Source organism: Bos javanicus, chromosome 5, assembly GCF_032452875.1.
Source record: "Bos javanicus breed banteng chromosome 5, ARS-OSU_banteng_1.0, whole genome shotgun sequence".
NCBI classification, from domain to species: domain Eukaryota; kingdom Metazoa; phylum Chordata; class Mammalia; order Artiodactyla; family Bovidae; genus Bos; species Bos javanicus.
Genome location: NC_083872.1, coordinates 84,174,124 through 84,185,793, shown reverse-complemented (window position 1 = coordinate 84,185,793; position 11,670 = coordinate 84,174,124). Strand labels below are relative to the sequence as shown.

The following is an 11,670-nucleotide window of genomic DNA, read 5'->3' as shown; positions in this document are numbered from 1 at the left end:
GAAATCTGTATGCAGGTCAGGAAGCAACAGTTAGAACTGGACATGGAAAAACAGACTTGTTCCAAATAGGAAAAGGAGTACGTCAAGGCTGTATGTTGTCACCCTGCTTATTTAACTTATATGCAGAGTACATCATGAGAAATGCTGAGCTGGAAGAAGCACAAGCTGGAATCAAGACTGCCGGGAGAAATATCAATCACCTCAGATATGCAGATGACAGCACCCTTATGGCAGAAAGTGAAGAGGAACTCAAAAGCCTCTTGATGAAAGTGAAAGAGGAGAGTGAAAAAGTTGGCTTAAAACTCAACATTCAGAAAATGAAGATCCTGGCATCTGGTGCCATCACTTTATGGGAAGTAGATGGGGAAACAGTGGAAACAGTGTCAGACTTTATTTTTCTGGGCTCCAAAATCACTGCAGATGGTGACTGCAGCCATGAAATTAAAAGACGCTTACTCCTTGGAAGGAAAGTTATGACCAACCTAGATAGCATACTCAAAAGCAGAGACATTACTTTGCCAACAAAGGTCCGTCTAGTCAAGGCTATGGTTTTTCCTGTGGTCATGTATGCATGTGAGAGTTGGACTGTGAAGAAGGCTGAGTGACAAAGAATTGATGCTTTTGAACTATGGTGTTGGAGAAGACTCTTGAGAGTCCCTTGGACTGCAAGGAGATCCAACCAGTCCATTCTGAAGGAGATCAGCCCTGGGATTTCTTTGGAAAGAATGATGCTAAAGCTGAAACTCCAATACTTTGGCCACCTCATGCGAAGAGTTGAGTCATTGGGAAAGACTCTGATGCTGGGAGGGATTGGGGGCAGGAGGAGAAGGAGACGACAGAGGATAAGATGGCTGAATGGCATCACTGACTCAATGGACGTGAGTCTGAGTGAACTCCAGGAGTTGGTGATGGACAGGGAGGCCTGGCGTGCTGGGATTCATGGGATCACAAAGAGTCAGACATGACTGAGCGACTGAACTGAACTTATGTTCTGTGGAAACCTAGGATTTACTGAAGGTTCGTGTACCCTTTCGTGAGAGTAGATTTCAGGTGGGTTTTTTGTTGTTGTTGTTTTAATGAAATTATCAGATTTAAAAATTTTTTTTTAGAAATAGTATTTCTGTTCTCTGACCCCCAGATTGTACTCCCTTCTACACTCTACAACCTTGCATTTTTTTCAAAGTACAGTCAGGGCCCTTGACATAAATCCAAAAGGAGAAATGTTTGTCTGCTCTTGGGTTTTAACTATTGAGGCTTGTTATTTACAGGATCAGTTATTCAGTACACTTGTTTTACTGTAATAAGGAAAAAATATGAAAAGGGAAAAGAAAGTGTTTTACACTTTCTGTATTTCACTCCCAAACCTTTCTCCTTAGCATTTGCTTCTTTATCTTAACATCATTGCCTTTTAGCTGGAAGGAAGCCTCTTGTCCAACTTGTTTCCTTTTACAGAAAAGCAAGCTGAGGCCACATGAGGGTAAGTGACTTGCTCAAGGTTACTCAACTTCTCTCTCGTTTCTCTATTTAACTCGTCTTTGGCATAAGTTCTTTCTATTTTGTTTTATTTTGTTTCTTTACTCTTTGCCATATTTGCTGTTTGATTGGAATCTGCAATGACACACTTTCTGACTTCAACAAATTGGAAATCCCCACTCCATATTCTCAAGGAGAGTAAGTGTGTTTCTTTTATTTTTCTGGAACAAGGTGAAAACCCCACATTCATTTTGCTAATATATTCCAGGACATTTCTTCTACACTTTTTTTTTTTTTTTGGTAGAATAAAATAAAGTAATAAAATAAAAGTTACTCATGTGCTCCCAACCTCAATGACCCCGAGTAAGCAGGGGAAAGGAAAGAGTGATTCAGGGGAACCCAAGAACCTGCTTGAAGAGGAGCAGCTCTAAGTGGCTGGGGAACACTGAGGGGCAGAATAAACAGCCCTTGGACAATGTGCATTTGGTGCTGATGAGATGACGCTGGGGACTAGAATCCTCCAGCGAGCTGCCGCTGCCCTCACTTAAAATCACAGACTCCAGAACCAGTTGGATTGCTAAGGGTCTGAGTCTAGGTTTTGCTACCATTTATCAGGACATATGGTTTAGTCGCTAAGTCACGTCTAACTCTTTTGCCACCCCTGGACTGTAGTCCACCAGGCTCCTCTATCCATGGAAATTCCTAGGCGAGAATACTGGAGTGGGTTGCCATTTCCTTCTCCAGGGCATCTTCCTTAGTGACTAAACAACAGCAACCAACTACAGACTCTTAGGAAAAATTCCTTAACTACTCTATACCCAAGTCCCTTCATCCATAAAATTAATAAGAGCACTTACCCCATAGAGTCGTTGTGAAGATTGTAAGAATTTGTATCTGTAATGTCCTGGAAATGGTGCCTAGAACATTCTAAAGGATCAATCTGTGCTAATTATTATCATTACCTGTAATTACCCTTTCTCCTAACCCTACGCCCAACTTTAACTATCAAGGCATACTTGTTCACAGTTAACATTCAAAACAGAGAACAGTTTCCAAAGCATGCTTTCTTAGAGAATTTTCTGGTAGACTTCAAACTTTGAGATGCAAGTCTGGCCTCTGGTTAATATAACAAGCCTCTGTGTACCTAATATGCACCGGGTTTTCTCAGTGTGACATGAGAACTACAGCAGGAGTGACAGTCCCACCAACCTCAGGTCTTCCTATTTGGGGTTCCTGCTCCAAATGCTGGGCTTCCTTTGTGGCTCAGATGGTAAAGACTCTGCCTGCAGAGTGGGAGACCTGGTTTGATCCCCGGGTGGGGAAGATCCCCTGGAGAAGGGAATGGCAACCCACTGTGCCTTTCTTGCATGGAGAATTCCATGGACAGAATTCTCCTGGTGGGCTACAGTCCATGGGGTCACAAAGAGTTGGACACGACTGAATGACGAACAGTAAGCTCCAAATGCTCCTTGTCAGTAAGCAGTAGTTATTTCTTCCCAGTCATCTTCCTGTCCCTTTGGTGATTCCCTTTTCAAACCTGGGCTTGTCCTCTGCAGAGTTACATCCTGATACTTCTAAAGATCACCAGGATTTCAGAGCCGGCCCTTTTTGATGCATGAAGAGGTTTGGTATGCAAATAATGAGATACTTCTCCCCCTCATCAAGTCATCACTCTTTCTACCATTGTGTCAGTTTTTTTGCCTTTAGAAGGGTTGTTGTAGATCTCTCAGGAAGTATCACATAACACAAAAAAGTCAGGAGAGGAGCTAAAGAAAATTTCTAGTGGCAGTTAATGGGCTTGACATCAGCAGATGCTGAAGGCCATCTTATGCTAGGAAGAAAAACAGTGATCTAGGTATCTCTGTGATGCTAATGGAACCATTCCACAGGAGAAACTTCCACTGCTTCTGCTTTTTTATCTTTGTCTTGTGTACAACCACCAGTGCAAACAGGCGACACCCACAATGACTGGGTAAGCTGGTGAATTGCATAAACTCTTTCCAAAGCGGTCGGGATTGTCCCTCCCCACTGCATTTGACAGATAAATCAAACAGGCAACTTAAAGCTAAAACACATCAGACTTTGGAGTTAGTAGGTAAAACAAACCAGCACCATCATCTGTCAATGCCACCAAAACAGAAACATTCTTCACCTGTTCAACATGAAAAGAGGACCGGGTTCCTGCTTATCTCCTGCTGAGCAAGTGAGTAATGTGAAATCAGCCATGGGGAAGCCTGCCACGGTCTCAGAACAGGCTCCTCTGCTCTGTGTGGTGCCCTTGGCAACACAACAGAAGGCTGGGGGGAGCTGGGAGAGGCCTGACCGAGGACAAGGAAAGAATGGCATGAAATACGATGCAGCTGCTGAACTTTCTTTTCATTAACTTTAAATTATATCGATTTCTAGACTTTTGGATACCTACAGAAAGGAGAAAAAAAAAACACTGAAGAGACAAGCTGTCTGCTTTTAACCTAACTCAAATTGAGCAATAATGAAAGTGACTCAGCCTGGTGCAGAAAGACAGGACCACCAGTATCCTTGCTAGCCACCTTTCAATTTTATTTAGCTAGAAGTTTCCATTTCAGCTCTCCTCCTCCAAGACAAGGAAAACACAGCTCCAGAAGGAGGCAGTCCCCACAGCTGGCTCTTCTGCCCAGCTTGCCCCTACCTGGAGCCATCATTTCAGCTTGCCTATTCATGCTGTCCCAAAGCTCATCTACCAGACATGGCCAGTAGCGCCTGGATCATTAAATTATTTTTGTACTCCATTATCCAAGCATCTTTTAGGGAAGAGGTGACTAGGGAGCTGTTTCTTGGCTATACTAAGCCAGCAAAGATTGGGGTGGATGGATGGGAATGTGGTAGGTGGAAGGGTGGGTATTATCTCTCCTTGCCAGATCCCCAAGTGTTCAAGGTATTAGCCTTCCATGCCCTTAACTGATCTTAGCCCCGAGGTGCCTTTTATTATAACTGGATCTACAGGTCTTTGAATGCTCTGAAGTTTTCCAGAATAATTGTGCCTCTTTGTTGTTTAGTGGCTCAGTCGTGTCCAAGTCTTTGCAACCTCATGGGCTGTATCCCACCAGGCTCCTCTGTCCACAGGATTTTCCAGGCAAGAATACTGGAGTAGGTTGCCATTTCCTCCTTTAGGGGATCTTCCGGACCCAGGGGTCAAATCTGAGTCTCCTGCCACGTCTCCTGAATTGCAGGTAGATTCTTTACTGCTGAGCCACTGTGGTGGGGGGTGGGGGAAACAAGAGCAAGAGGAAAAGGAAATGTAAAAGATTTAACACTCTAATACATGCTTATTGAATACTTACTTTGTGTTAGTTATCATTCTAGGAGCTGGTTGTATAGAGAGTAACAAAATTTACATTCATGCAGGAGAAACAGACAATGAAATATAAGCAAATAAAAACATTTTAGATAGAAGTAAGTATTATGAAGAGCAGAGTCTTTTGGGAGAGAGTGAAGGGGCAGGGCCACATTGAGATAATGAGGGAAGACCTCTTTGGGGACATACCATTTGATCTGGGACCTTAGTAATGAGAAGAAATGAGCCACGCAATGCTTTTTTTTGAGGGAAAGCATTCCAGGCAGGAGGAACAGCAAGAGTTCATACCCAACAGTGAGGTTAGGCAATCAGAGAAAGAAGATGAAGGAATCTTGATCAGAATGCCGTAGGGGCAGGCTGCTACCAGATAGGAGTGAGGAGGTAAGTTGAGGTCAGCTCCCAAAGGGATCTGACCAGGGAAAAGAGTTTGGGAGATACTGAAGTGTTTGTAAGCAGTGCAGTTATAGGAAGTCTGCCTCTGTTTCTCATTCCCACATATGACATGTGTACATACACACACACACATAAGGAAGATACATAGAGTAGAAACTGAGCTTGGGTTATGACAATACTTTTTATAATTGCATGTTACTTTAGATTTGATATTTAGAAGGTTGAACTCTTTCTCAGAAAGGCAAGAAGGGCTATGTTGCAAAATAAAGCAAATGTTTCCTTGAAGCCCTTTTATAAAATTAATACCTGAAATGGAATAGCGCCATCCATACACAACTCAGGGGGGACATTAATCTTTCAAAGCCAACTGTTAAGATATTTTGTTATGGCTAGAACAGGGACACAACAGGGAAGAGAAAGCTAGATCGTTTTCTCACTAAGTCCCTAGGGCTTAGATATCCATTAAGAGAAGGCACGACTTGGTTTAAGAAACCAGTAACCAGTAATTTACAAGTGGCTTGGTTTCTCCATATTTGCAGAGAGTACCAGGTGTCCCTCTGAGATCCAGACAAGAACCTTCAGTTTTACTCACTTGTTTAACCACAGTGGTTTCTCTTTGTTCCAGGACATTGGCACCAAGCTGGAAGATCCAGTCAATGAAAGGACTTGAACAAGTAAATGTTTTGGGGGTGTTGACCTATGAAACTTCTTTAAATACTCCTTTTTCTATGTCACTTTCTTTCTTTTCTTTATTTCCTTCCTCCTTTCCTTTCTTTCAAAACTTTTACTGAAAGGAAAATCTGACAGAAAATATTTTCTATTATGAACTGTGATTGTGTCTAATAAAGCTAAAATTACATAATGCTATTCTTGTAAAAAGATGAAGTTTTAAACACCTAGTGATTAGAGCATTTTTCAGACTATAGGTAAACAGAGACTCCATATCCACAGAATTTCTTGTTGTTTAAAGCAAATATGTACAAAAGTCAAACACATACCTTTTTATAAAACAAAGTTAACATTTGAAGAAAGACTGTGATGGACTCAAGCAATGTACTTATTAACAAAGAATAAATGAAAACATGAATTTCTTGTAGATATATTCTTATTCAGTTCATTATATTAATCCTTTGCCAACTTAAAGACTTTAATGAAATACAAAATATTTTAAATGAGTAAAAAGAAGTTGAACATTACATAAGATAGGGACAGTATAAAGAGTAGGAGAAGAAATTGCTCTAATTAAGCAAAATACTTAGCTCTGAAAAATGTGGACACTTTCTGCCATCACATACTTCAATTTCACAGTGGTGCGCTCAGTAGCTCAGTCATGTCCAACTCTTCACAACTTCATGGACTATAGCCCGCCAGCCTCCTCTGTCCATGGTATCTTCCCAGCAAGAACAGTGAAGTGGGTTGCCATTTCCTCCTCCATTTCACAGTGATTCTGAGCCCTAAATAACTTAGATTTTTAAATTTCATTTTCACCTCAGAGATAGTTCCTTCATTTAAACAGACATTGGAAGTTAACTCAATGACTAAAAATCTAAAGAACTGAAGTTTGGGAGATGGATCACTGACCCCCAGTAGATATCCATTTTCTAATCCCCAGATCCCATGAATGTTATTTTACATGGCAAAAAAGGATTTTGCAAATGTGATTAGGTGAAGAACCTTGAGTGATCATCCTGGATTATCTGGATAGGCCCTAAACATAATCACATGCATTCTTATAAGAGACAAGAGGAGGACATTTGACACAGAGAAGAAGACAGTCTGAGCACTGAGTCAGCAGTTGGTGTGATGTGGCCACAAGCTAAGGGGTGCTGGCAGCCATTGGAGCTGAAAGAGACAAGGAATGGGCTCTTCCTGACAACCTCTGGAGAGGGGCAGCTCTGTTGATACCTTGGTTTGGTGAAACTGACTCAGCAATTACAGGAAGCCATGGCAACCCACTCCAGTACTCTTGACTGGAAAATCCCATGGACAGAGGGGCCTGGTAGGCTGTAGTCCATGGAGTCGCTAGGAGTCGGACATGACTAAGTGGCTTCACTTTCACTTTTCACTTTCATGCATTGGAGAAGGAAATGGCAACCCACTCCAGTGTTCTTGCCTGGAGAATCCCAGGGACGGGGAGCCTGGTGGGCTGCCATCTATGGGGTCGCACAGAGTCAGACACGACTGAAGCAACTTAGCAGTAGCAGCAGCAGGACAAAAAAGGTATTCTGAATTAATACTCACTGGCATCTTAAAAGGAGTAAAAATAGCTGTGGGGAGCAGGAGAATGTTTTTAATGAGGCAGCATTGAAAATTATTTTATTTCTATATCAGAGGAGTAAAGTACAGTACCTATTTCATTGTTTAGTACACATGACTTCTTCAAAGCAAAATGGATAAATATCTAGGTCATATTGACTGGTACAATTTTAGTACTAGGCATGTAGAAAGCACTGATGCTTCACTTGTTGAAAAAACTATAAACTCTTAAACATTTTTATATCAACATAATACATGCACATAATAAAAAATTGTGCAGAGTTTAGGCTGAAAGCTAATTTTCTTCCTTGAGAAATTAAAAGGGTTAAAAGGGAGTTTTATGAATAACTGTATGCCCATTATTTCAACAACTTAGGTTAGATGGACAAATTTTGAGAAAGTTTCAAATTACCAAAACTGACTCAGGAAGAGATAGAAAATTGAAATAGATCTATAATAAATAAAGAAACTAAATTAGTAATTAAAAATCTTCCCACAAAGACAAACTCAAGTCCAGAGATTTTCACTGGTGAATTCTAATATTCTATCTAATATTTACAGAAGTAATACAATCCTTCACAAACTCTTCCAGAAAGTAGAAGTGCGAACACTACCCAACTCATTTTATGAGGCCAGTATTACTCTGATACCAAAGTCAAACAAATAACTCACAAGAAAAGAAAACTACAGACCAATGACCTTTATAATTATGGACAAAATAATAATTAAGACAATTTTAGTGTAACTGAATCCAGTGACATAAAAAATGAAGACAAGGTAAGATTTATCACAAGAATGCAAAGTTGGTTCAACATCTGAAAGTCAACTTAAAATATGAAGAACAAGCACCACATGATCATCTCAATAGAAGCAGTAAAAGCATTTGACAAAACATCACAGTCTTCACAATTAAAAATGTAACCACACAAACAATACAAGGGAATTTCTCCAACCTATGAATGTAGTGATGCTTTCTCAATACTCTAAATTTGCTGCAAGGTGTTTAATTGTGTAATTACAATAGATAAATTTTATTACACAAAAATTATATCTCAGTGTAGCTATTATTAAACATAATGCCTATAGTATTGAATTCTCATCAGTAGAAGATGCTATAAGCAAGAAGTGAACCTTTACTATGTTCTCTTTGGAGCACAGCTCATTAAGATTGCTCAATCTTTAGTGGTTTACTCAATTGAGATTTAAAAAACTAATCGTATTCCATGAACTATACAACCTAAAGCCTAGCATTTAAGTTATTACATGACTTCACTATAACTCATTCTATCTACTCAAAGCAGCTTCTTGTACCCATTACTCATTTCTGACCGTTTTCTGATTCTGAACCCTTTATCCACTAGGTGGTACTTTTGGCATTTGTAGCTTCGTTGCTAATCAAAAGACCTCAGGGTAGTTTGAGAGAGGCAAATGCATTATATAAACAGGCCATTTGTTAGTGGGATATTCACAAGCTGAAGAGAGCCTTTATCAGATGTACTTAGACAACTTTAACACACACTCATGGAATACATCTTTTTCTTTTCTTTAGCACAAGTGGAATATGAAGGATTTCATGTTTCAGAATGTTTCCAAAATATGGGTTCCTTGGGCTATATGCACATGAAAGCCAATCTTATGAGGGAGCAAGTGAGCAGCTGCCCTAGTAATAAGGCTTCATTTGTTAATTCTTCAGCCAATATGTATCGAACAACTGCTCTGTGCCAAGCACTGTTCTAGGTATTGGAGGCACAGCTGTATTCAAAAGTTCTTGCCCTCATGGGATCTGCAGTTGCAGGAGAGATAATCACAAAACAAATAATTGTTGATGTTTGGTCTGTTAGGACTTTGGAAAAACTTGCAAAGCAGGAAAAGGAGAAATTGGAATGATAGCAGTCACCATTGTATGTGGAGTGGAGGCCCAGAGCTTTTCTAACAAGATGAGGTTTAGTACAAATGCTATATTAAAATGCAGGCATTGTGTCAGTTAGACTTCCCAGGCGGCTCATTGGTAAAGAATCCGCCTACCAATGCAGGAGATTCAGGTTCAGTCCCTGGCTCAGGAAGATCCTCTGGAGAAGGAAATTCCAGTTTTCTTGCCTGGAAAATCCCATGAACAGAGGAGCCTGGCGGGCTACAGTCTATGGGGTCGCAAAGAGTCGGACACGACCGAATGACTAAACAACAGCAACATCTGCAGGAAGCAGGGGAGGGGATCATGCAGCTCCTTTGGGGAAAAGCAACCCAGGCAGAGAGAAAACACAGTGTACAAAGGATTGTAGGCAGGAGCACTCTCAGTATATTCATTTAAGAGGAGAAAGGGCATGTGAGTGGGTGTGGCATGGAGTGGAGAGGGTACATGGTGGAGATTAGTTCAGAGGCGTAGACTTGGTGTGGCTTGTAGAGCATGAAAGGCCTTGCAGGGCATTTTAAGACCTGTGATTTCACTCTGAGTGAAGGGTTTTGAGCAAAGAAGTAATACAATCTGACTTCTGTTTTAACAAGATTACTCTGGTTGCTGTGTTGAGGCTGACTTCAGTAGGACAGAGGTAGAAGCTGGGGAACAGAAGCTGGGATTATTGCAATAATCCAGGCAAGAGGTGATGGTGGCTTAGATCAGGGTGTAAGCCATGGGAGAGACAAGAACAACATGCTTTATACATTTTATTTCTAAAGAAGAGCTGACATGATTAGCTAATGATTAGCTAATGGGTGTGAGAGAAGGAGAAGAGCCAAAGATGACAATTTATTTTAATTATTTAACAGAAATTTGAAAGTGTGAAACTGTTAGTTGCTCAGTCATGTCTGATTCTTTGCAACCCCATGGACTGTAGTCTGCCAGGCTCCTCTGCCACAGAATTCTCCAGGCAAGAATACTGGAGTGGGTTGCAATTTCCTTCTCCAGGGGATCTTCCCTACCCAGGGATCAATCCCCAGTCTCTTCTACTGCACACAGAGTCTTTACCATCTGAGCCACTTGGGATAAAGAGTGTGAGAAAAAGAGAAGAGCCAAAGAAGATGATTTATTTTAATTATTTAAGAGAAGTATATATAGTGCTAATTATATTACAAGGCACTGTTCTAAGTTCTTGACAAATATTGACTCGTTTAATCTACGCAATAGGCCCATGAGATAGGTACTATTTTTGTCCTCCTTTTCCTGCCTTCAAGGTTTTGGCTCTGAGAAGCTGGAAGGATAAAGCTGACATCTACTGAGAGAGGGAAAGCTATATGAAGAGCAGGTTCAAGGTGATATGTTAAGGTCGAGAAGACTGAAATAACTGTGTGAAGATGCCAAGCAGGTGGTTGGTTATGCAAGACTGGAGTTCAGGAGAGTGATCTGGTTTGGTGATACACATGCAGTGAAAAGATGTTATTTAAAAACAGGAAACTAGATGACATCTCTAGGAGAGTAGAGATTCAGCAGAGGGTGAAGCACCAAGCTTGGGGCCATCCAATATTAATGAGGACATGAAGATGAAGAATCAAAGAAGACAGGCAATGGCCAAAGAGCTTGGCATCCTGGCAGCCAAGAGAAGAAAGTGAAGGAGAAGATGGTGAGGAACCATGTTAAATGCCTCAGCTTCATCCAGGAAGACAGAGCTCAGAATTTATTGGTTACTTTGAAAAGAGCTATTTCATTGAGTGGTAGGGATGAAACTTGGTGTGCAAATGAGGCAACAGAAAAGAAGAGGAGGAAATGATGAATAAAGAGAACTCTTTTGAGACATTTTCTATAAAGAGGAATAGAGGAATATGGCAATAATCAGAGAATAGTATAAGTAAAGTCAACAGAGGGTGTCTTATTTTTTGTGGTTGTTGTTTTCTTTTGTTTTAAAAATGGGTGAAATTGCAGCAGAGTTGTATGCAGATGGAAATGGTCCAGTAGAAAAGGAAAGAAATGTTGATACAGGAGAGAGGAGGTTAAATGATGTTAGTGAGCTGATGAAAGAGGATGATAAAGTATGGAGCTTGGACTTAGATGGAAGCAGAGACCGTTCGTCTCTGATAAATGGAGGGAAGGCAGGATAAATAGTGATAGATGCAGTAATGTGGGGAGTTGGGGGTTGACATTTGTGGCCGTTCTCATCTGATTCCTTCTCTTTTTCTCAGTGAAACAGGGAAAAAGTCATAAGCCAAAAGAGATCAGAAGAAGTATTGGGGTTTTGAGGAGACCACAGCCATGACAAGATCATCTAGGAAAATGAGGACTATTA

General features: G+C 40.8%; 1 long non-coding RNA gene across 2 annotated transcripts; it reads left to right on the top strand.

Moving 5' to 3' along the window:
• The first annotated feature begins 888 nt into the window (after positions 1-888).
• Positions 889-6,062, top strand: LOC133247996 (uncharacterized). 2 transcript variants are annotated; one of them, XR_009736586.1, is made up of 3 exons: positions 889-3,676; positions 4,509-4,682; positions 5,826-6,062. It is a non-coding gene; the product is annotated as an uncharacterized LOC133247996 (long non-coding RNA). The 2 variants fall into 2 exon arrangements; XR_009736585.1 differs by having other exon boundaries at positions 889-4,682.
• Positions 6,063-11,670: the final 5,608 nt, after the last annotated feature.